Source organism: Scyliorhinus torazame, chromosome 3, assembly GCF_047496885.1.
Source record: "Scyliorhinus torazame isolate Kashiwa2021f chromosome 3, sScyTor2.1, whole genome shotgun sequence".
NCBI classification, from domain to species: Eukaryota; Metazoa; Chordata; class Chondrichthyes; order Carcharhiniformes; family Scyliorhinidae; genus Scyliorhinus; species Scyliorhinus torazame.
In genome coordinates this window covers 206,481,811-206,504,389 of record NC_092709.1, presented here as the reverse complement: position 1 = coordinate 206,504,389, position 22,579 = coordinate 206,481,811, and the positions used below count along the sequence as shown (strand labels likewise).

General features: G+C 42.0%; 1 protein-coding gene across 2 annotated transcripts in view; it reads left to right on the top strand.

Moving 5' to 3' along the window:
* LOC140408913 (uncharacterized) overlaps nt 1–22,579 on the top strand; it is a 299,625-nt gene that overhangs the window by 185,847 nt on the left and 91,199 nt on the right. The gene's annotated exons all lie outside the window — the stretch shown is intronic.

Here is a 22,579-nt window from a genome sequence, read left to right as displayed (position 1 = left end):
GCATGACAACAACAACTTCCATTTGTATAGTGCCTTTCATGTAATAAATTGTCTCAAAGCACTTCACAGCATAATAAAGCAAAATTTGAAGTTCAGCCATATAAGGGGATATTACAGCAAATGGCAAGAAGCTTCGTCCAAGAGATAGGCTTCAAGAAGCATCATAGGGGAAGAGAGATAATGAGTCAGAGAAGAAATCCAAGAGTTTAGTGCCTTGGAACTGAAGGCATGACCAGCATTGATGCTTGGAGGGATTAAAATTGGGGATGCTCAAGATGCCTAAATGAGAGGAGTGCAAATATCTCAGATGCTGCAGGACTGAATGAGGGTACAGATTTAGGGAGAGGTGAGGACATTGAGGGTAAACAAGGATAAGAATTTTAAAATCAAGGTGTTGCTTACCAAGAGTCAATATAGATCAATGAGCACTGGGGTGGCAAGTGGTTGGGTTTGGTGCAAGGTGAGATATGGGCAACAGAGTTTATGGAGAGTAAAATGTGGAAGGCCAGCCAGGAGAGCATTGAAACAGTCAAGTCTAGAAGTAAAAAAGACACAAATGAGGGTTCAAGTAGCGTTTGAATTGAGGCAGTGCGAAATCAGACAACGTTATGAAAATTGTCTTGGTGATGGCACAAGTATTTATTTGGAAGCTCATCTCAGGGTCCAATATAACACCAAGGTTATGAACAGCCTGGTTCAATATCTGACAGCTGTCAGAGCAAAGCATGGTGTTGATAACTTGGGAAAGCAATTTGGAACAGGGACAGATCACAAGTCGAGGGGTGGGGGGGATTTTCCAGCCCTGTTTTCATTTAAGCAGGATCAGTTATGGGAGTGGAAAATCCGGCAGGAGGCCCAAATCGCGTTTCAGGTCAATGTAAATAGTGTGACGTGATTGTCACCACCCTGTCGCAACCCCCCCCCCCCCCACCCCCCCCTCCCCCAACCAGTGACATAATGGGAATCCTGACTTTCAACATTGGGAACCCCATTACAATAAATTACATCTAGTTATAAGGCCTCTATACCAGATAATCGCATTAAGGATCCATACATGTCACATAGAAACATAAGGATGAAGCTGTTGGAGACAGCTCAAGCAGTCACTTTGTGGTGATATGCCTATGGGCTTTATCATAGTTTGAAATTGTGCAACCTCCAACCACCAGGTGGTGGTACAGACACACCATGCGGTCTCTAGACCAGTGTTTTTCAAACTTTTTTTTCCAGGGACCCATTTTTACCAACTGGCCAACCTTCGCGACCCACGCTGGCCGACCTTCGCGACCCATGCCGGCTGATCTTCATGACCCACCATTTTCTCTTACCTTGTTTGCTGCTGACAAAATGGAGGAATCGCAATCGCGCCCAAAGTACGTGATGGTGACATTCGGGGGCCGTGACCTGCTCTCTGCCTCCCTCAGGCAGGAAGATTACATAGAATTTAAAAAAAAATCTTCTGCATCTCCGATTGCGCAAATTTGCGGTCTCTTCAGCCACAGCAGCTGGCTTTTATATTCAATTTTTACTTATTGTTTTGTAAATTGTAACAATGTTGTTGCATGGCACGTTTAATCAAAGAGACCAAAACCCATGTCATTGTCAGATTCTTCCTGTTGCTTCTCTTCCTTTTTCTCTTCAGCAGCAGCAGGGGCTGCGGTGGAAACAACTGCTGCAGCAGCTGGGGCACTGCTATCAGCACCAAAGTTGCAGATCAGACTATTGATGTCAATATTAACCAATGCCTTGGCAAACAGACTAGGCCAGAAAGGCTCAATGGTCACACCAGCTGTTTTAATCCGGGCATTTGTCTTTGGTGACAATGACCTCGTCGTCGTGCAGGATGAGAGCGCTGTAGATACAGGCAAGTTCCGAGGTGGAGGCCATGGCACTGGATCTCTGCGGGTGGGTCTGATGGTGCTAGTCGCCAGGGGGAAACCGGGCAGAGTGAACAGCAGTCGGCTTTTAACTATGCCGGCTGCGAGCGGCCTTTTTACCATATAAATAAAATGTGGCCGCACTGCGCATGCGTGCCCGCTCATCGGTGAAGCAGGGGGCTTCAACAAAATGGCACATGCAGAGGAGTCTGTCTGCCTGCTGGCTGGTGAAATGGTGCATGCATTGACGTCTCCATAGGGAGGGTAGCAAATGCCATGGGGAAACTGGTCCAGAAGAACACCCAGTATCTGCTGAAGATGCGCACAGGCCTGCACTCCATCACTGTAGCCATGGGTAAGTTGTTGCAGTAGCTTCGTGATAGGAGAACGTTGCACCTTGACCTTCGTCCAGTTGACCCTAAAGTGATTTAGTTTACATCATGTTGAGGGTCATGTCCTGGTCTTTTCTGAACACTTACATATATAAAGGAGTACACAAAACGCCCTCCTCCCAACTTAGGAATGTCAGAATGAACCAAGTTACTTTGCCATTTCCAGGGATTGTGTAGAATCAAAGTGTTTAGAAATTCTCTTTCCAGAGGCAAACCTAAGTGGAAATGTAAGTAGTGAGGTGGCTGTAAAGAGGCTTCAAGACAAATTAGACAAGTTGAGTGAGAAGGCAAATACATGGAAGATTCAGTATAATGTGGGTAAGTGTAAAGTTATTCACTTCAGTAGGAAAAACAGAATGGCAGAGTATTATTTAAATGGTGATCGATTGGGAAGTGTTTTGTTTTAAATTTAGAATGGCCTCCTTCAGTGCTGTAAATAACAAACAAATTAAGAGCGAGTGATGGATGATTTTAAGATTTAAAGACAGGGACAAACCTGAAGAGAGAGAACTTTTTACGATATTGGCGAACATGGGCACCAGGATTCAGTGGTCAGCAGTTTAATGCAAATAAGGTTGAGGGAAGTGGAGGTGGATCACTTGGACAATACAAGTTCTGAGAGGGCATGAGGAGAGAGAAGAGAACTAGAGAAAGTTGTGAATTTAGAGTGGAGATGGGGGAAATCTTTATTAAACAAGGCTGTGGCAGTTTGAAAGTGAAGGATGTGACAGAGGCAGCTGATTGGGGAGTGGTGATTTTCGTGGCAAAATGTCCATAAGCTCCCCACATTTATTGTTGGAGGTGAGGATGGATGAGAAAGGAGAAAGGGGTTTAAGAAAAAATTTCCAGTGGAAATAGGAAACCAGAGGTGACCTTTGCATTCCAGGATGCTCCTGGTACAGTGAGCAGGTTTAGCAGACAAGAGTAGGACTCGCTAGTGCAGTGAGCGGTTAAACCAGTCTGCCATATCCGTTTAAGTCTGTGTCCATTGGAGTTTCTGGAGTTGGGGGCCCGACCGGGCGAGCAGCCTTGAAAGGGGGGGGGGTAATGGTTTTACTGGTGACAGTGGAATTTAAAGTGGGGGTGACAGTGTCTTTCAATAAAACAGTAGCTGCAGAAATATGTTGAACAACTCCACTGATCTAGTCTGTCTGATTACTGTCTCAGTATTGTTGATGAACCGTTGTGTGATTACTGTCTGATTACTGTCTCAGTATTGTCGATGAACTGTTGTGTGATTACTGTCCGATTACTGTCTCAGTATTGTCGTTGAACCGTTGTGTGATTACTGTCTGATTACAGTCTCGGTATTGTCGATGAACTGTTGTGTGATTACTGTCTGATTATTGTCTCAGTATTGTCGAATAACCGTTGTGTGAATACTGTCTGATTACTGTCTCGGTATTGTCGAATAACCGTTGTGTGATTACTGTCTGATTACAGTCTCGGTATAGTCGAATAACCGTTGTGTGATTACTGTCTGATTACTGTCTCAGTATTGTCGAATAACTGTTGGGCGATTACTGTCTGATTTCTGTCTCGGTATTGTTGATGAACCGTTGTGTGATTACTGTCTGATTACTGTCTCAGTATTGTTAATGAACCTTTGTGTGATTATTGTCTGATTACAGTCTCAGTATTGTCGATGAACTGTTGTGTGATTACTGTCTCGGTATTGTCGATGAACTGTTGTGTGATTACTGTGTGATTACTGTCTCGGTATTGTCGAATAACCGTTGTGTGATTGCTGTCTGATTACTGTCTCGGTATTGTCGATGAACTGTTGTGTGATTACTGTCTGATTACTGTCTCGGTATTGTCGATGAACTGTTGTGTGATTACTGTCTGATTACTGTCTCGGTATTGTCGATGAACCGTTGTGTTATTACTGTCTCGGTATTGTTGATGAACCTTTGTGTGATTATTGTCTGTTTACTGTCTCGGTATTGTCGATGAACCGTTGTGTGATTGCTGTCTGATTCCTGTCTCGGTATTGTCGATGAACCGTTGTGTGATTGCTGTCTGATTACTGTCTCAGTATTGTTGATGAACTGTTGTGTGATTGCTGTCTGATTCCTGTCTCGGTATTGTCGAATAACCGTTGTGTGATTACTGTCTCAGTATTGTCGATGAACCGTTGTGTGATTACTGTCTGATTACTGTCTCGGTATTGTCGATGAACTGTTGTGTGATTACTGTCTGATTACTGTCTCAGTATTGCCCACTAACCGTTGTGTTATTACTGTCTGATTCCTGTCTCAGTATTGTCGATGAACCGTTGTGTGATTGCTGTCTGATTCCTGTCTCGGTATTGTCGATGAACCGTTGTGTGATTACTGTCTGATTACTGTCTCAGTATTGTTGATGAACCTTTGTGTGATTATTGTCTGATTACAGTCTCAGTATTGTCGATGAACTGTTGTGTGATTACTGTCTCGGTATTGTCGATGAACTGTTGTGTGATTACTGTGTGATTACTGTCTCAGTATTGTCGATGAACCGTTGTGTGATTGCTGTCTGATTACTGTCTCGGTATTGTCGATGAACTGTTGTGTGATTACTGTCTCAGTATTGTTGATGAACCGTTGTGTGATTGCTGTCTGATTACTGTCTCGGTATTGTCGATGAACCGTTGTGTGATTACTGTCTGATTACTGTCTCAGTATTGTCGATGAACCGTTGTGTGATTGCTGTCTGATTCCTGTCTCGGTATTGTCGATGAACCGTTGTGTGATTACTGTCTGATTACTGTCTCAGTATTGTCGATGAACCTTTGTGTGATTACTGTCTGATTACTGTCTCAGTATTGTCGATGAACCGTTGAGTGATTACTGTCTCGGTATTGTCGATGAACTGTTGTGTGATTACTGTCTGATTACTGTCTTGGTATTCTCGATGAACCGTTGTGTGATTATTGTCTGATTACAGTCTCGGTATTGTCGATGAACTGTTGTGTGATTACTGTCTGATTACAGGCTCGGTATTGTCGATGAACCGTTGTGTGATTGCTGTCTGATTCCTGTCTCGGTATTGTCGATGAACCGTTGTGTGATTACTGTCTGATTACTGTCTCAGTATTGTCGATGAACCTTTGTGTGATTACTGTCTGATTACTGTCTCAGTATTGTCGATGAACCGTTGAGTGATTACTGTCTCGGTATTGTCGATGAACTGTTGTGTGATTACTGTCTGATTACTGTCTTGGTATTCTCGATGAACCGTTGTGTGATTATTGTCTGATTACAGTCTCGGTATTGTCGATGAACTGTTGTGTGATTACTGTCTGATTACTGTCTCGGTATTGTTGATGAACTGTTGTGTGATTACTGTCTGATTCCTGTCTCGGTATTGTTGATGAACCTTTGTGTGATTATTGTCTGATTACAGTCTCAGTATTGTCGATGAACTGTTGTGTGATTACTGTCTCGGTATTGTCGATGAACTGTTGTGTGATTACTGTGTGATTACTGTCTCTGTATTGTCGATGAACCGTTGTGTGATTGCTGTCTGATTACTGTCTCGGTATTGTCGATGAACTGTTGTGTGATTACTGTGTGATTACTGTCTCAGTATTGTTGATGAACCTTTGTGTGATTATTGTCTGATTACAGTCTCAGTATTGTCGATGAACTGTTGTCTGATTACTGTCTCGGTATTGTCGATGAACCATTGTGTGATTACTGTCTGATTACTGTCTCAGTATTGTCGATGAACCATTGTGTGATTGCTGTCTGATTCCTGTCTCGGTATTGTCGATGAACCGTTGTGTGATTACTGTCTGATTACTGTCTCAGTATTGTCGATGAACCTTTGTGTGATTACTGTCTGATTACTGTCTCAGTATTGTCGCTGAACCGTTGAGTGATTACTGTCTCGGTATTGTCGATGAACTGTTGTGTGATTACTGTCTGATTACTGTCTTGGTATTCTCGATGAACCGTTGTGTGATTATTGTCTGATTACAGTCTCGGTATTGTCGATGAACTGTTGTGTGATTACTGTCTGATTACTGTCTCGGTATTGTTGATGAACCGTTGTGTGATTACTGTCTGATTACTGTCTCAGTATTGTCGATGAACCGTTGTGTGATTACTGTCTGATTACAGACTCGGTATTGTCGATGAACTGTTGTGTGATTACTGTCTGATTATTGTCTCAGTATTGTCGAATAACCGTTGTGTGATTACTGTCTGATTACTGTCTTGGTATTGTCTTGGTATTGTCGATGAACCATTGTGCGATTTCTGTCTGATTACTGTCTCGGTATTGTCGATGAACTGTTGTGTGATTACTGTCTGATTACTGTCTTGGTATTGTCGATGAACCGTTGTGTGATTACTGTGTGATTACTGCCTCGGTATTGTCGATGAACCGTTGTGCGATTACTGTCTGATTACTGTCTCAGTATTGTCGAATAACCATTGTGCGATTACTGTCTGATTACTGTCTCGGTATTGTCGATGATCCGTTGTGTGATTACTGTCTCGGTATTGTCGATGAACCGTTGTGCGATTACTGTCTGATTACAGTCTCGGTATTGTCGATGAACTGTTGTGTGATTACTGTCTGGTTACTGTCTCGGTATTGTCGATGAACCGTTGTGTTATTACTGTCTGATTACAGTCTCGGTATTGTCGATGAACCATTGTGCAATTACTGCCTGATTACTGTCTCAGTATTGCTGACTAACCGTTGTGCGATTACTGTCTGATTACTGTCTCGGTATTGTCGATGAACCGTTGTGCGATTACTGTCTGATTACTGTCTCAGTATTGTCGATGAACCGTTGTGTGATTACTGTCTGATTACAGTCTCTGTATTGTCGATGAACTGTTGTGTGATTACTGTCTGATTACTGTCTCGGTATTGTCGAGGAACCGTTGTGTGATTACTGTCTGATTACTGCCTCGGTATTGTCGATGAACCGTTGTGCGATTACTGTCTGATTACTGTCTCAGTATTGTCGAATAACCATTGTGCGATTACTGTCTGATTACTGTCTCGGTATTGTCGATGATCCGTTGTGTGATTACTGTCTCGGTATTGTCGATGAACCGTTGTGCGATTACGGTCTGATTACAGTCTCGGTATTGTCGATGGACTGTTGTGTGATTACTGTCTCGGTCTTGTCGATGAACCGTTGTGTTATTACTGTCTGATCACAGTCTCGGTATTGTCGATGAACCGTTGTGCGATTACTGCCTGATTACAGTCTCGGTATTGTCGATGAACTGTTGTGTGATTACTGTCTGATTACTGTCTCAGTATTGCCGAATAAGCGTTGTGCGATTACTGTCTGATTACTGTCTCGGTATTGTCGATGATCCGTTGTGTTATTACTGTCTGATTACTGTCTCAGTATTGCCGAATAAGCGTTGTGCGATTACTGTCTGATTACTGTCTCGGTATTGTCGATGATCCGTTGTGTGATTACTGTCTCGGTATTGTCGATGAACTGTTGTGTGATTACTGTGTGATTACTGTCTCGGTATTGTTGATGAACCGTTGTGTGATTGCTGTCTGATTACTGTCTCGGTATTGTCGATGAACCGTTGTGTGATTACTGTCTGATTACTGTCTCAGTATTGTCGATGAACCGTTGTGTGATTGCTGTCTGATTCCTGTCTCGGTATTGTCGATGAACCGTTGTGTGATTACTGTCTGATTACTGTCTCAGTATTGTCGATGAACCTTTGTGTGATTACTGTCTGATTACTGTCTCAGTATTGTCGATGAACCGTTGAGTGATTACTGTCTCGGTATTGTCGATGAACTGTTGTGTGATTACTGTCTGATTACTGTCTTGGTATTCTCGATGAACCGTTGTGTGATTATTGTCTGATTACAGTCTCGGTATTGTCGATGAACTGTTGTGTGATTACTGTCTGATTACTGTCTCGGTATTGTTGATGAACTGTTGTGTGATTACTGTCTGATTCCTGTCTCGGTATTGTTGATGAACCTTTGTGTGATTATTGTCTGATTACAGTCTCAGTATTGTCGATGAACTGTTGTGTGATTACTGTCTCGGTATTGTCGATGAACTGTTGTGTGATTACTGTGTGATTACTGTCTCTGTATTGTCGATGAACCGTTGTGTGATTGCTGTCTGATTACTGTCTCGGTATTGTCGATGAACTGTTGTGTGATTACTGTGTGATTACTGTCTCAGTATTGTTGATGAACCTTTGTGTGATTATTGTCTGATTACAGTCTCAGTATTGTCGATGAACTGTTGTCTGATTACTGTCTCGGTATTGTCGATGAACCATTGTGTGATTACTGTCTGATTACTGTCTCAGTATTGTCGATGAACCATTGTGTGATTGCTGTCTGATTCCTGTCTCGGTATTGTCGATGAACCGTTGTGTGATTACTGTCTGATTACTGTCTCAGTATTGTCGATGAACCTTTGTGTGATTACTGTCTGATTACTGTCTCAGTATTGTCGCTGAACCGTTGAGTGATTACTGTCTCGGTATTGTCGATGAACTGTTGTGTGATTACTGTCTGATTACTGTCTCAGTATTGTCGATGAACCGTTGAGTGATTACTGTCTCGGTATTGTCGATGAACTGTGGTGTGATTACTGTCTGATTACTGTCTTGGTATTCTCGATGAACCGTTGTGTGATTATTGTCTGATTACAGTCTCTGTATTGTCGATGAACTGTTGTGTGATTACTGTCTGATTACTGTCTCGGTATTGTCGAGGAACCGTTGTGTGATTACTGTCTGATTACTGCCTCGGTATTGTCGATGAACCGTTGTGCGATTACTGTCTGATTACTGTCTCAGTATTGTCGAATAACCATTGTGCGATTACTGTCTGATTACTGTCTCGGTATTGTCGATGATCCGTTGTGTGATTACTGTCTCGGTATTGTCGATGAACCGTTGTGCGATTACGGTCTGATTACAGTCTCGGTATTGTCGATGGACTGTTGTGTGATTACTGTCTCGGTCTTGTCGATGAACCGTTGTGTTATTACTGTCTGATCACAGTCTCGGTATTGTCGATGAACCGTTGTGCGATTACTGCCTGATTACAGTCTCGGTATTGTCGATGAACTGTTGTGTGATTACTGTCTGATTACTGTCTCAGTATTGCCGAATAAGCGTTGTGCGATTACTGTCTGATTACTGTCTCGGTATTGTCGATGATCCGTTGTGTTATTACTGTCTGATTACAGTCTCAGTATTGCCGAATAAGCGTTGTGCGATTACTGTCTGATTACTGTCTCGGTATTGTCGATGATCCGTTGTGTGATTACTGTCTCGGTATTGTCGATGAACTGTTGTGTGATTACTGTCTGATTACTGTCTCAGTATTGTCGATGAACCGTTGAGTGATTACTGTCTCGGTATTGTCGATGAACTGTTGTGTGATTACTGTCTGATTACTGTCTTGGTATTCTCGATGAACCGTTGTGTGATTATTGTCTGATTACAGTCTCTGTATTGTCGATGAACTGTTGTGTGATTACTGTCTGATTACTGTCTCGGTATTGTCGAGGAACCGTTGTGTGATTACTGTCTGATTACTGCCTCGGTATTGTCGATGAACCGTTGTGCGATTACTGTCTGATTACTGTCTCAGTATTGTCGAATAACCATTGTGCGATTACTGTCTGATTACTGTCTCGGTATTGTCGATGATCCGTTGTGTCATTACTGTCTCGGTATTGTCGATGAACCGTTGTGCGATTACGGTCTGATTACAGTCTCGGTATTGTCGATGGACTGTTGTGTGATTACTGTCTCGGTCTTGTCGATGAACCGTTGTGTTATTACTGTCTGATCACAGTCTCGGTATTGTCGATGAACCGTTGTGCGATTACTGCCTGATTACAGTCTCGGTATTGTCGATGAACTGTTGTGTGATTACTGTCTGATTACTGTCTCAGTATTGCCGAATAAGCGTTGTGCGATTACTGTCTGATTACTGTCTCGGTATTGTCGATGATCCGTTGTGTTATTACTGTCTGATTACTGTCGCAGTATTGCCGAATAAGCGTTGTGCGATTACTGTCTGATTACTGTCTCGGTATTGTCGATGATCCGTTGTGTGATTACTGTCTCGGTATTGTCGATGAACCGTTGTGCGATTACTGTCTGATTACTGTCTCGGTATTGTTGATGATCCGTTGTGTGATTACTGTCTCGGTATTGTCGATGAACCATTGTGTGATTACTGTCTGATTATAGTCTCGGTATTGTCGATGAACCATTGTTCGATTACTGTCTGATTATTGTCTCAGTATTGTCGAATAACCGTTGTGTGATTACTGTCTGATTACTGTCTTGGTATTGTCTTGGTATTGTCGATGAACCATTGTGCGATTTCTGTCTGATTACTGTCTCGGTATTGTCGATGAACTGTTGTGTGATTACTGTCTGATTACTGTCTTGGTATTGTCGATGAACCGTTGTGTGATTACTGTGTGATTACTGCCTCGGTATTGTCGATGAACCGTTGTGCGATTACTGTCTGATTACTGTCTCAGTATTGTCGAATAACCATTGTGCGATTACTGTCTGATTACTGTCTCGGTATTGTCGATGATTCGTTGTGTGATTACTGTCTCGGTATTGTCGATGAACCGTTGTGCGATTACTGTCTGATTACAGTCTCGGTATTGTCGATGAACTGTTGTGTGATTACTGTCTGGTTACTGTCTCGGTATTGTCGATGAACCGTTGTGTTATTACTGTCTGATTACAGTCTCGGTATTGTCGATGAACCATTGTGCAATTACTGCCTGATTACTGTCTCAGTATTGCTGACTAACCGTTGTGCGATTACTGTCTGATTACTGTCTCGGTATTGTCGATGAACCGTTGTGCGATTACTGTCTGATTACTGTCTCAGTATTGTCGATGAACCGTTATGTGATTACTGTCTGATTACAGTCTCTGTATTGTCGATGAACTGTTGTGTGATTACTGTCTGATTACTGTCTCGGTATTGTCGAGGAACCGTTGTGTGATTACTGTCTGATTACTGCCTCGGTATTGTCGATGAACCGTTGTGCGATTACTGTCTGATTACTGTCTCAGTATTGTCGAATAACCATTGTGCGATTACTGTCTGATTACTGTCTCGGTATTGTCGATGATCCGTTGTGTGATTACTGTCTCGGTATTGTCGATGAACCGTTGTGCGATTACGGTCTGATTACAGTCTCGGTATTGTCGATGGACTGTTGTGTGATTACTGTCTCGGTCTTGTCGATGAACCGTTGTGTTATTACTGTCTGATCACAGTCTCGGTATTGTCGATGAACCGTTGTGCGATTACTGCCTGATTACAGTCTCGGTATTGTCGATGAACTGTTGTGTGATTACTGTCTGATTACTGTCTCAGTATTGCCGAATAAGCGTTGTGCGATTACTGTCTGATTACTGTCTCGGTATTGTCGATGATCCGTTGTGTTATTACTGTCTGATTACTGTCTCAGTATTGCCGAATAAGCGTTGTGCGATTACTGTCTGATTACTGTCTCGGTATTGTCGATGATCCGTTGTGTGATTACTGTCTGATTCCTGTCTCGGTATTGTCGATGAACCGTTGTGTGATTACTGTCTAATTACTGTCTCGGTATTGTCGATGAACTGTTTTGTGATTACTGTGTGATTACTGTCTCAGTATTGTCGATGAACCGTTGTGTGATTACTGTGTGATTACAGTCTCAGTATTGTCGATGAACTGTTGTGTGATTACTGTCTCAGTATTGTCGATGAACTGTTGTGTGATTACTGTGTGATTACAGTCTCAGTATTGTCGATGAACTGTTGTGTGATTACTGTCTCAGTATTGTCGATGAACTGTTGTGTGATTACTGTCTGATTACTGTCTCGGTATTGTCGATGAACTGTTGTGTGATTACTGTGTGATTACTGTCTCAGTATTGTCGATGAACCGTTGTGTGATTACTGTGTGATTACAGTCTCAGTATTGTCGATGAACTGTTGTGTGATTACTGTCTCAGTATTGTCGATGAACTGTTGTGTGATTACTGTCTGATTACTGTCTCGGTATTGTCGATGAACCGTTATGTGATTATTGTCTGTTTACTGTCTCGGTATTGTCGATGAACCGTTGTGTGATTGCTGTCTGATTACTGTCTCGGTATTGTCGAATAACCGTTGTGTGATTACTGTCTCAGTATTGTCGATGAACCGTTGTGTGATTACTGTCTCAGTATTGTCGATGAACTGTTGTGTGATTACTGTCTGATTACTGTCTCAGTATTGTCGATGAACCGTTGTGTGATTATTGTCTGATTACTGTCTCGGTATTGTCGATGAACCGTTGTGTGATTATTGTCTGTTTACTGTCTCGGTATTGTCGATGAACCGTTGTGTGATTGCTGTCTGATTACTGTCTCGGTATTGTCGATGAACCGTTGTGTGATTACTGTCTCAGTATTGTCGATGAACTGTTGTGTGATTACTGTCTGATTACTGTCTCAGTATTGTCGATGAACCGTTGTGTGATTGCTGTCTGATTCCTGTCTCGGTATTGTCGATGAACCGTTGTGTGATTACTGTCTGATTACTGTCTCAGTATTGTTGATGAACCTTTGTGTGATTATTGTCTGATTACAGTCTCAGTATTGTCGATGAACTGTTGTGTGATTACTGTCTCGGTATTGTCGATGAACTGTTGTGTGATTACTGTGTGATTACTGTCTCAGTATTGTCGATGAACCGTTGTGTGATTGCTGTCTGATTACTGTCTCGGTATTGTCGATGAACCGTTGTGTGATTGCTGTCTGATTACAGTCTCTGTATTGTCGATGAACTGTTGTGTGATTACTGTCTGATTACTGTCTCGGTATTGTCGATGAACTGTTGTGTGATTACTGTCTGATTACTGTCTCAGTATTGTCGATGAACCTTTGTGTGATTATTGTCTGATTACAGTCTCAGTATTGTTGATGAACCTTTGTGTGATTATTGTCTGATTACAGTCTCAGTATTGTCGATGAACTGTTGTGTGATTACTGTCTCGGTATTGTCGATGAACTGTTGTGTGATTACTGTCTGATTACTGTCTCAGTATTGTCGATGAACCGTTGTGTGATTGCTGTCTGATTACTGTCTCGGTATTGTCGATGAACTGTTGTGTGATTACTGTCTCAGTATTGTTGATGAACCGTTGTGTGATTGCTGTCTGATTCCTGTCTCGGTATTGTCGATGAACCGTTGTGTGATTACTGTCTGATTACTGTCTCAGTATTGTCGATGAACCTTTGTGTGATTACTGTCTGATTACTGTCTCAGTATTGTCGATGAACCGTTGAGTGATTACTGTCTCGGTATTGTCGATGAACTGTTGTGTGATTACTGTCTCAGTATTGTCGATGAACTGTTGTGTGATTACTGTCTGATTACAGTCTCGGTATTGTCGATGAACCGTTGTGTGATTGCTGTCTGATTACTGTCTCGGTATTGTCGATGAACCGTTGTGTGATTACTGTGTGATTACAGTCTCAGTATTGTCGATGAACTGTTGTGTGATTACTGTCTCAGTATTGTCGATGAACTGTTGTGTGATTACTGTGTGATTACAGTCTCAGTATTGTCGATGAACTGTTGTGTGATTACTGTCTCAGTATTGTCGATGAACTGTTGTGTGATTACTGTCTGATTACTGTCTCGGTATTGTCGATGAACTGTTGTGTGATTACTGTGTGATTACTGTCTCAGTATTGTCGATGAACCGTTGTGTGATTACTGTGTGATTACAGTCTCAGTATTGTCGATGAACTGTTGTGTGATTACTGTCTCAGTATTGTCGATGAACTGTTGTGTGATTACTGTCTGATTACTGTCTCGGTATTGTCGATGAACCGTTATGTGATTATTGTCTGTTTACTGTCTCGGTATTGTCGATGAACCGTTGTGTGATTGCTGTCTGATTACTGTCTCGGTATTGTCGAATAACCGTTGTGTGATTACTGTCTCAGTATTGTCGATGAACCGTTGTGTGATTACTGTCTCAGTATTGTCGATGAACTGTTGTGTGATTACTGTCTGATTACTGTCTCAGTATTGTCGATGAACCGTTGTGTGATTATTGTCTGATTACTGTCTCGGTATTGTCGATGAACCGTTGTGTGATTATTGTCTGTTTACTGTCTCGGTATTGTCGATGAACCGTTGTGTGATTGCTGTCTGATTACTGTCTCGGTATTGTCGATGAACCGTTGTGTGATTACTGTCTCAGTATTGTCGATGAACTGTTGTGTGATTACTGTCTGATTACTGTCTCAGTATTGTCGATGAACCGTTGTGTGATTGCTGTCTGATTCCTGTCTCGGTATTGTCGATGAACCGTTGTGTGATTACTGTCTGATTACTGTCTCAGTATTGTTGATGAACCTTTGTGTGATTATTGTCTGATTACAGTCTCAGTATTGTCGATGAACTGTTGTGTGATTACTGTCTCGGTATTGTCGATGAACTGTTGTGTGATTACTGTGTGATTACTGTCTCAGTATTGTCGATGAACCGTTGTGTGATTGCTGTCTGATTACTGTCTCGGTATTGTCGATGAACCGTTGTGTGATTGCTGTCTGATTACAGTCTCTGTATTGTCGATGAACTGTTGTGTGATTACTGTCTGATTACTGTCTCGGTATTGTCGATGAACTGTTGTGTGATTACTGTCTGATTACTGTCTCAGTATTGTCGATGAACCTTTGTGTGATTATTGTCTGATTACAGTCTCAGTATTGTTGATGAACCTTTGTGTGATTATTGTCTGATTACAGTCTCAGTATTGTCGATGAACTGTTGTGTGATTACTGTCTCGGTATTGTCGATGAACTGTTGTGTGATTACTGTCTGATTACTGTCTCAGTATTGTCGATGAACCGTTGTGTGATTGCTGTCTGATTACTGTCTCGGTATTGTCGATGAACTGTTGTGTGATTACTGTCTCAGTATTGTTGATGAACCGTTGTGTGATTGCTGTCTGATTCCTGTCTCGGTATTGTCGATGAACCGTTGTGTGATTACTGTCTGATTACTGTCTCAGTATTGTCGATGAACCTTTGTGTGATTACTGTCTGATTACTGTCTCAGTATTGTCGATGAACCGTTGAGTGATTACTGTCTCGGTATTGTCGATGAACTGTTGTGTGATTACTGTCTCAGTATTGTCGATGAACTGTTGTGTGATTACTGTCTGATTACAGTCTCGGTATTGTCGATGAACCGTTGTGTGATTGCTGTCTGATTACTGTCTCGGTATTGTCGATGAACCGTTGTGTGATTACTGTCTGATTACTGTCTCAGTATTGTCGATGAACCGTTGTGTGATTGCTGTCTGATTCCTGTCTCGGTATTGTCGATGAACCGTTGTGTGATTACTGTCTGATTACTGTCTCAGTATTGTCGATGAACCTTTGTGTGATTACTGTCTGATTACTGTCTCAGTATTGTCGATGAACCGTTGAGTGATTACTGTCTCGGTATTGTCGATGAACTGTTGTGTGATTACTGTCTGATTACTGTCTTGGTATTCTCGATGAACCGTTGTGTGATTATTGTCTGATTACAGTCTCGGTATTGTCGATGAACTGTTGTGTGATTACTGTCTGATTACTGGCTCGGTATTGTCGATGAACCGTTGTGTGATTGCTGTCTGATTCCTGTCTCGGTATTGTCGATGAACCGTTGTGTGATTACTGTCTGATTACTGTCTCAGTATTGTCGATGAACCTTTGTGTGATTACTGTCTGATTACTGTCTCAGTATTGTCGATGAACCGTTGAGTGATTACTGTCTCGGTATTGTCGATGAACTGTTGTGTGATTACTGTCTGATTACTGTCTTGGTATTCTCGATGAACCGTTGTGTGATTATTGTCTGATTACAGTCTCGGTATTGTCGATGAACTGTTGTGTGATTACTGTCTGATTACTGTCTCGGTATTGTTGATGAACTGTTGTGTGATTACTGTCTGATTCCTGTCTCGGTATTGTTGATGAACCTTTGTGTGATTATTGTCTGATTACAGTCTCAGTATTGTCGATGAACTGTTGTGTGATTACTGTCTCGGTATTGTCGATGAACTGTTGTGTGATTACTGTGTGATTACTGTCTCTGTATTGTCGATGAACCGTTGTGTGATTGCTGTCTGATTACTGTCTCGGTATTGTCGATGAACTGTTGTGTGATTACTGTGTGATTACTGTCTCAGTATTGTTGATGAACCTTTGTGTGATTATTGTCTGATTACAGTCTCAGTATTGTCGATGAACTGTTGTCTGATTACTGTCTCGGTATTGTCGATGAACCATTGTGTGATTACTGTCTGATTACTGTCTCAGTATTGTCGATGAACCATTGTGTGATTGCTGTCTGATTCCTGTCTCGGTATTGTCGATGAACCGTTGTGTGATTACTGTCTGATTACTGTCTCAGTATTGTCGATGAACCTTTGTGTGATTACTGTCTGATTACTGTCTCAGTATTGTCGATGAACCGTTGTGTGATTACTGTCTGATTACAGACTCGGTATTGTCGATGAACTGTTGTGTGATTACTGTCTGATTATTGTCTCAGTATTGTCGAATAACCGTTGTGTGATTACTGTCTGATTACTGTCTTGGTATTGTCTTGGTATTGTCGATGAACCATTGTGCGATTTCTGTCTGATTACTGTCTCGGTATTGTCGATGAACTGTTGTGTGATTACTGTCTGATTACTGTCTTGGTATTGTCGATGAACCGTTGTGTGATTACTGTGTGATTACTGCCTCGGTATTGTCGATGAACCGTTGTGCGATTACTGTCTGATTACTGTCTCAGTATTGTCGAATAACCATTGTGCAATTACTGTCTGATTACTGTCTCGGTATTGTCGATGATCCGTTGTGTGATTACTGTCTCGGTATTGTCGATGAACCGTTGTGCGATTACTGTCTGATTACAGTCTCGTATTGTCGATGAACTGTTGTGTGATTACTGTCTGGTTACTGTCTCGGTATTGTCGATGAACCGTTGTGTTATTACTGTCTGATTACAGTCTCGGTATTGTCGATGAACCATTGTGCAATTACTGCCTGATTACTGTCTCAGTATTGCTGACTAACCGTTGTGCGATTACTGTCTGATTACTGTCTCGGTATTGTCGATGAACCGTTGTGCGATTACTGTCTGATTACTGTCTCAGTATTGTCGATGAACCGTTGTGTGATTACTGTCTGATTACAGTCTCTGTATTGTCGATGAACTGTTGTGTGATTACTGTCTGATTACTGTCTCGGTATTGTCGAGGAACCGTTGTGTGATTACTGTCTGATTACTGCCTCGGTATTGTCGATGAACCGTTGTGCGATTACTGTCTGATTACTGTCTCAGTATTGTCGAATAACCATTGTGCGATTACTGTCTGATTACTGTCTCGGTATTGTCGATGATCCGTTGTGTGATTACTGTCTCGGTATTGTCGATGAACCGTTGTGCGATTACGGTCTGATTACAGTCTCGGTATTGTCGATGGGCTGTTGTGTGATTACTGTCTCGGTCTTGTCGATGAACCGTTGTGTTATTACTGTCTGATCACAGTCTCGGTATTGTCGATGAACCGTTGTGCGATTACTGCCTGATTACAGTCTCGGTATTGTCGATGAACTGTTGTGTGATTACTGTCTGATTACTGTCTCAGTATTGCCGAATAAGCGTTGTGCGATTACTGTCTGATTACTGTCTCGGTATTGTCGATGATCCGTTGTGTTATTACTGTCTGATTACTGTCTCAGTATTGCCGAATAAGCGTTGTGCGATTACTGTCTGATTACTGTCTCGGTATTGTCGATGATCCGTTGTGTGATTACTGTCTCGGTATTGTCGATGAACCGTTGTGCGATTACTGTCTGATTACTGTCTCGGTATTGTTGATGATCCGTTGTGTGATTACTGTCTCGGTATTGTCGATGAACCATTGTGTGATTACTGTCTGATTACAGTCTCGGTATTGTCGATGAACCATTGTTCGATTACTGTCTGATTACTGTCTCAGTATTGTCGATGAACCGTTGTGTGATTACTGTCTGATTACAGACTCGGTATTGTCGATGAACTGTTGTGTGATTACTGTCTGATTATTGTCTCAGTATTGTCGAATAACCGTTGTGTGATTACTGTCTGATTACTGTCTTGGTATTGTCTTGGTATTGTCGATGAACCATTGTGCGATTTCTGTCTGATTACTGTCTCGGTATTGTCGATGAACTGTTGTGTGATTACTGTCTGATTACTGTCTTGGTATTGTCGATGAACCGTTGTGTGATTACTGTGTGATTACTGCCTCGGTATTGTCGATGAACCGTTGTGCGATTACTGTCTGATTACTGTCTCAGTATTGTCGAATAACCATTGTGCGATTACTGTCTGATTACTGTCTCGGTATTGTCGATGATCCGTTGTGTGATTACTGTCTCGGTATTGTCGATGAACCGTTGTGCGATTACTGTCTGATTACAGTCTCGGTATTGTCGATGAACTGTTGTGTGATTACTGTCTGGTTACTGTCTCGGTATTGTCGATGAACCGTTGTGTTATTACTGTCTGATTACAGTCTCGGTATTGTCGATGAACCATTGTGCAATTACTGCCTGATTACTGTCTCAGTATTGCTGACTAACCGTTGTGCGATTACTGTCTGATTACTGTCTCGGTATTGTCGATGAACCGTTGTGCGATTACTGTCTGATTACTGTCTCAGTATTGTCGATGAACCGTTGTGTGATTACTGTCTGATTACAGTCTCAGTATTGTCGATGAACCATTGTGTGATTGCTGTCTGATTCCTGTCTCGGTATTGTCGATGAACCGTTGTGTGATTACTGTCTGATTACTGTCTCAGTATTGTCGATGAACCTTTGTGTGATTACTGTCTGATTACTGTCTCAGTATTGTCGATGAACCGTTGTGTGATTACTGTCTGATTACAGACTCGGTATTGTCGATGAACTGTTGTGTGATTACTGTCTGATTATTGTCTCAGTATTGTCGAATAACCGTTGTGTGATTACTGTCTGATTACTGTCTTGGTATTGTCTTGGTATTGTCGATGAACCATTGTGCGATTTCTGTCTGATTACTGTCTCGGTATTGTCGATGAACTGTTGTGTGATTACTGTCTGATTACTGTCTTGGTATTGTCGATGAACCGTTGTGTGATTACTGTGTGATTACTGCCTCGGTATTGTCGATGAACCGTTGTGCGATTACTGTCTGATTACTGTCTCAGTATTGTCGAATAACCATTGTGCAATTACTGTCTGATTACTGTCTCGGTATTGTCGATGATCCGTTGTGTGATTACTGTCTCGGTATTGTCGATGAACCGTTGTGCGATTACTGTCTGATTACAGTCTCGTATTGTCGATGAACTGTTGTGTGATTACTGTCTGGTTACTGTCTCGGTATTGTCGATGAACCGTTGTGTTATTACTGTCTGATTACAGTCTCGGTATTGTCGATGAACCATTGTGCAATTACTGCCTGATTACTGTCTCAGTATTGCTGACTAACCGTTGTGCGATTACTGTCTGATTACTGTCTCGGTATTGTCGATGAACCGTTGTGCGATTACTGTCTGATTACTGTCTCAGTATTGTCGATGAACCGTTGTGTGATTACTGTCTGATTACAGTCTCTGTATTGTCGATGAACTGTTGTGTGATTACTGTCTGATTACTGTCTCGGTATTGTCGAGGAACCGTTGTGTGATTACTGTCTGATTACTGCCTCGGTATTGTCGATGAACCGTTGTGCGATTACTGTCTGATTACTGTCTCAGTATTGTCGAATAACCATTGTGCGATTACTGTCTGATTACTGTCTCGGTATTGTCGATGATCCGTTGTGTGATTACTGTCTCGGTATTGTCGATGAACCGTTGTGCGATTACGGTCTGATTACAGTCTCGGTATTGTCGATGGGCTGTTGTGTGATTACTGTCTCGGTCTTGTCGATGAACCGTTGTGTTATTACTGTCTGATCACAGTCTCGGTATTGTCGATGAACCGTTGTGCGATTACTGCCTGATTACAGTCTCGGTATTGTCGATGAACTGTTGTGTGATTACTGTCTGATTACTGTCTCAGTATTGCCGAATAAGCGTTGTGCGATTACTGTCTGATTACTGTCTCGGTATTGTCGATGATCCGTTGTGTTATTACTGTCTGATTACTGTCTCAGTATTGCCGAATAAGCGTTGTGCGATTACTGTCTGATTACTGTCTCGGTATTGTCGATGATCCGTTGTGTGATTACTGTCTCGGTATTGTCGATGAACCGTTGTGCGATTACTGTCTGATTACTGTCTCGGTATTGTTGATGATCCGTTGTGTGATTACTGTCTCGGTATTGTCGATGAACCATTGTGTGATTACTGTCTGATTACAGTCTCGGTATTGTCGATGAACCATTGTTCGATTACTGTCTGATTACTGTCTCAGTATTGTCGATGAACCGTTGTGTGATTACTGTCTGATTACAGACTCGGTATTGTCGATGAACTGTTGTGTGATTACTGTCTGATTATTGTCTCAGTATTGTCGAATAACCGTTGTGTGATTACTGTCTGATTACTGTCTTGGTATTGTCTTGGTATTGTCGATGAACCATTGTGCGATTTCTGTCTGATTACTGTCTCGGTATTGTCGATGAACTGTTGTGTGATTACTGTCTGATTACTGTCTTGGTATTGTCGATGAACCGTTGTGTGATTACTGTGTGATTACTGCCTCGGTATTGTCGATGAACCGTTGTGCGATTACTGTCTGATTACTGTCTCAGTATTGTCGAATAACCATTGTGCGATTACTGTCTGATTACTGTCTCGGTATTGTCGATGATCCGTTGTGTGATTACTGTCTCGGTATTGTCGATGAACCGTTGTGCGATTACTGTCTGATTACAGTCTCGGTATTGTCGATGAACTGTTGTGTGATTACTGTCTGGTTACTGTCTCGGTATTGTCGATGAACCGTTGTGTTATTACTGTCTGATTACAGTCTCGGTATTGTCGATGAACCATTGTGCAATTACTGCCTGATTACTGTCTCAGTATTGCTGACTAACCGTTGTGCGATTACTGTCTGATTACTGTCTCGGTATTGTCGATGAACCGTTGTGCGATTACTGTCTGATTACTGTCTCAGTATTGTCGATGAACCGTTGTGTGATTACTGTCTGATTACAGTCTCTGTATTGTCGATGAACTGTTGTGTGATTACTGTCTGATTACTGTCTCGGTATTGTCGAGGAACCGTTGTGTGATTACTGTCTGATTACTGCCTCGGTATTGTCGATGAACCGTTGTGCGATTACTGTCTGATTACTGTCTCAGTATTGTCGAATAACCATTGTGCGATTACTGTCTGATTACTGTCTCGGTATTGTCGATGATCCGTTGTGTGATTACTGTCTCGGTATTGTCGATGAACCGTTGTGCGATTACGGTCTGATTACAGTCTCGGTATTGTCGATGGACTGTTGTGTGATTACTGTCTCGGTCTTGTCGATGAACCGTTGTGTTATTACTGTCTGATCACAGTCTCGGTATTGTCGATGAACCGTTGTGCGATTACTGCCTGATTACAGTCTCGGTATTGTCGATGAACTGTTGTGTGATTACTGTCTGATTACTGTCTCAGTATTGCCGAATAAGCGTTGTGCGATTACTGTCTGATTACTGTCTCGGTATTGTCGATGATCCGTTGTGTTATTACTGTCTGATTACTGTCTCAGTATTGCCGAATAAGCGTTGTGCGATTACTGTCTGATTACTGTCTCGGTATTGTCGATGAACCGTTGTGCGATTACTGTCTGATTACTGTCTCGGTATTGTTGATGATCCGTTGTGTGATTACTGTCTCGGTATTGTCGATGAACCATTGTGTGATTACTGTCTGATTACAGTCTCGGTATTGTCGATGAACCATTGTTCGATTACTGTCTGATTAGAGTCTCGGTATTGTCGATGAACCGTTGTGCGATTACTGTCTGATTACAGTCTCGGTATTGTCGATGAACCGTTGTGTGATTACTGTCTGATTACTGTCCCGGTATTGTCGATGAACCGTTGTGCTTTTACTCTCTGATCACAGTCTCGGTATTGTCGATGAACCGTTGTGCGATTACTGCCTGATTACAGTCTCGGTATTGTCGAATAACCGTTGTGTGATTACTGTCTGATTACAGTCTCGGTATTGTCGATGAACTGTTGTGTGATTACTGTCTGATTACTGTCTCAGTATTGTCGATGAACCGTTGTGTGATT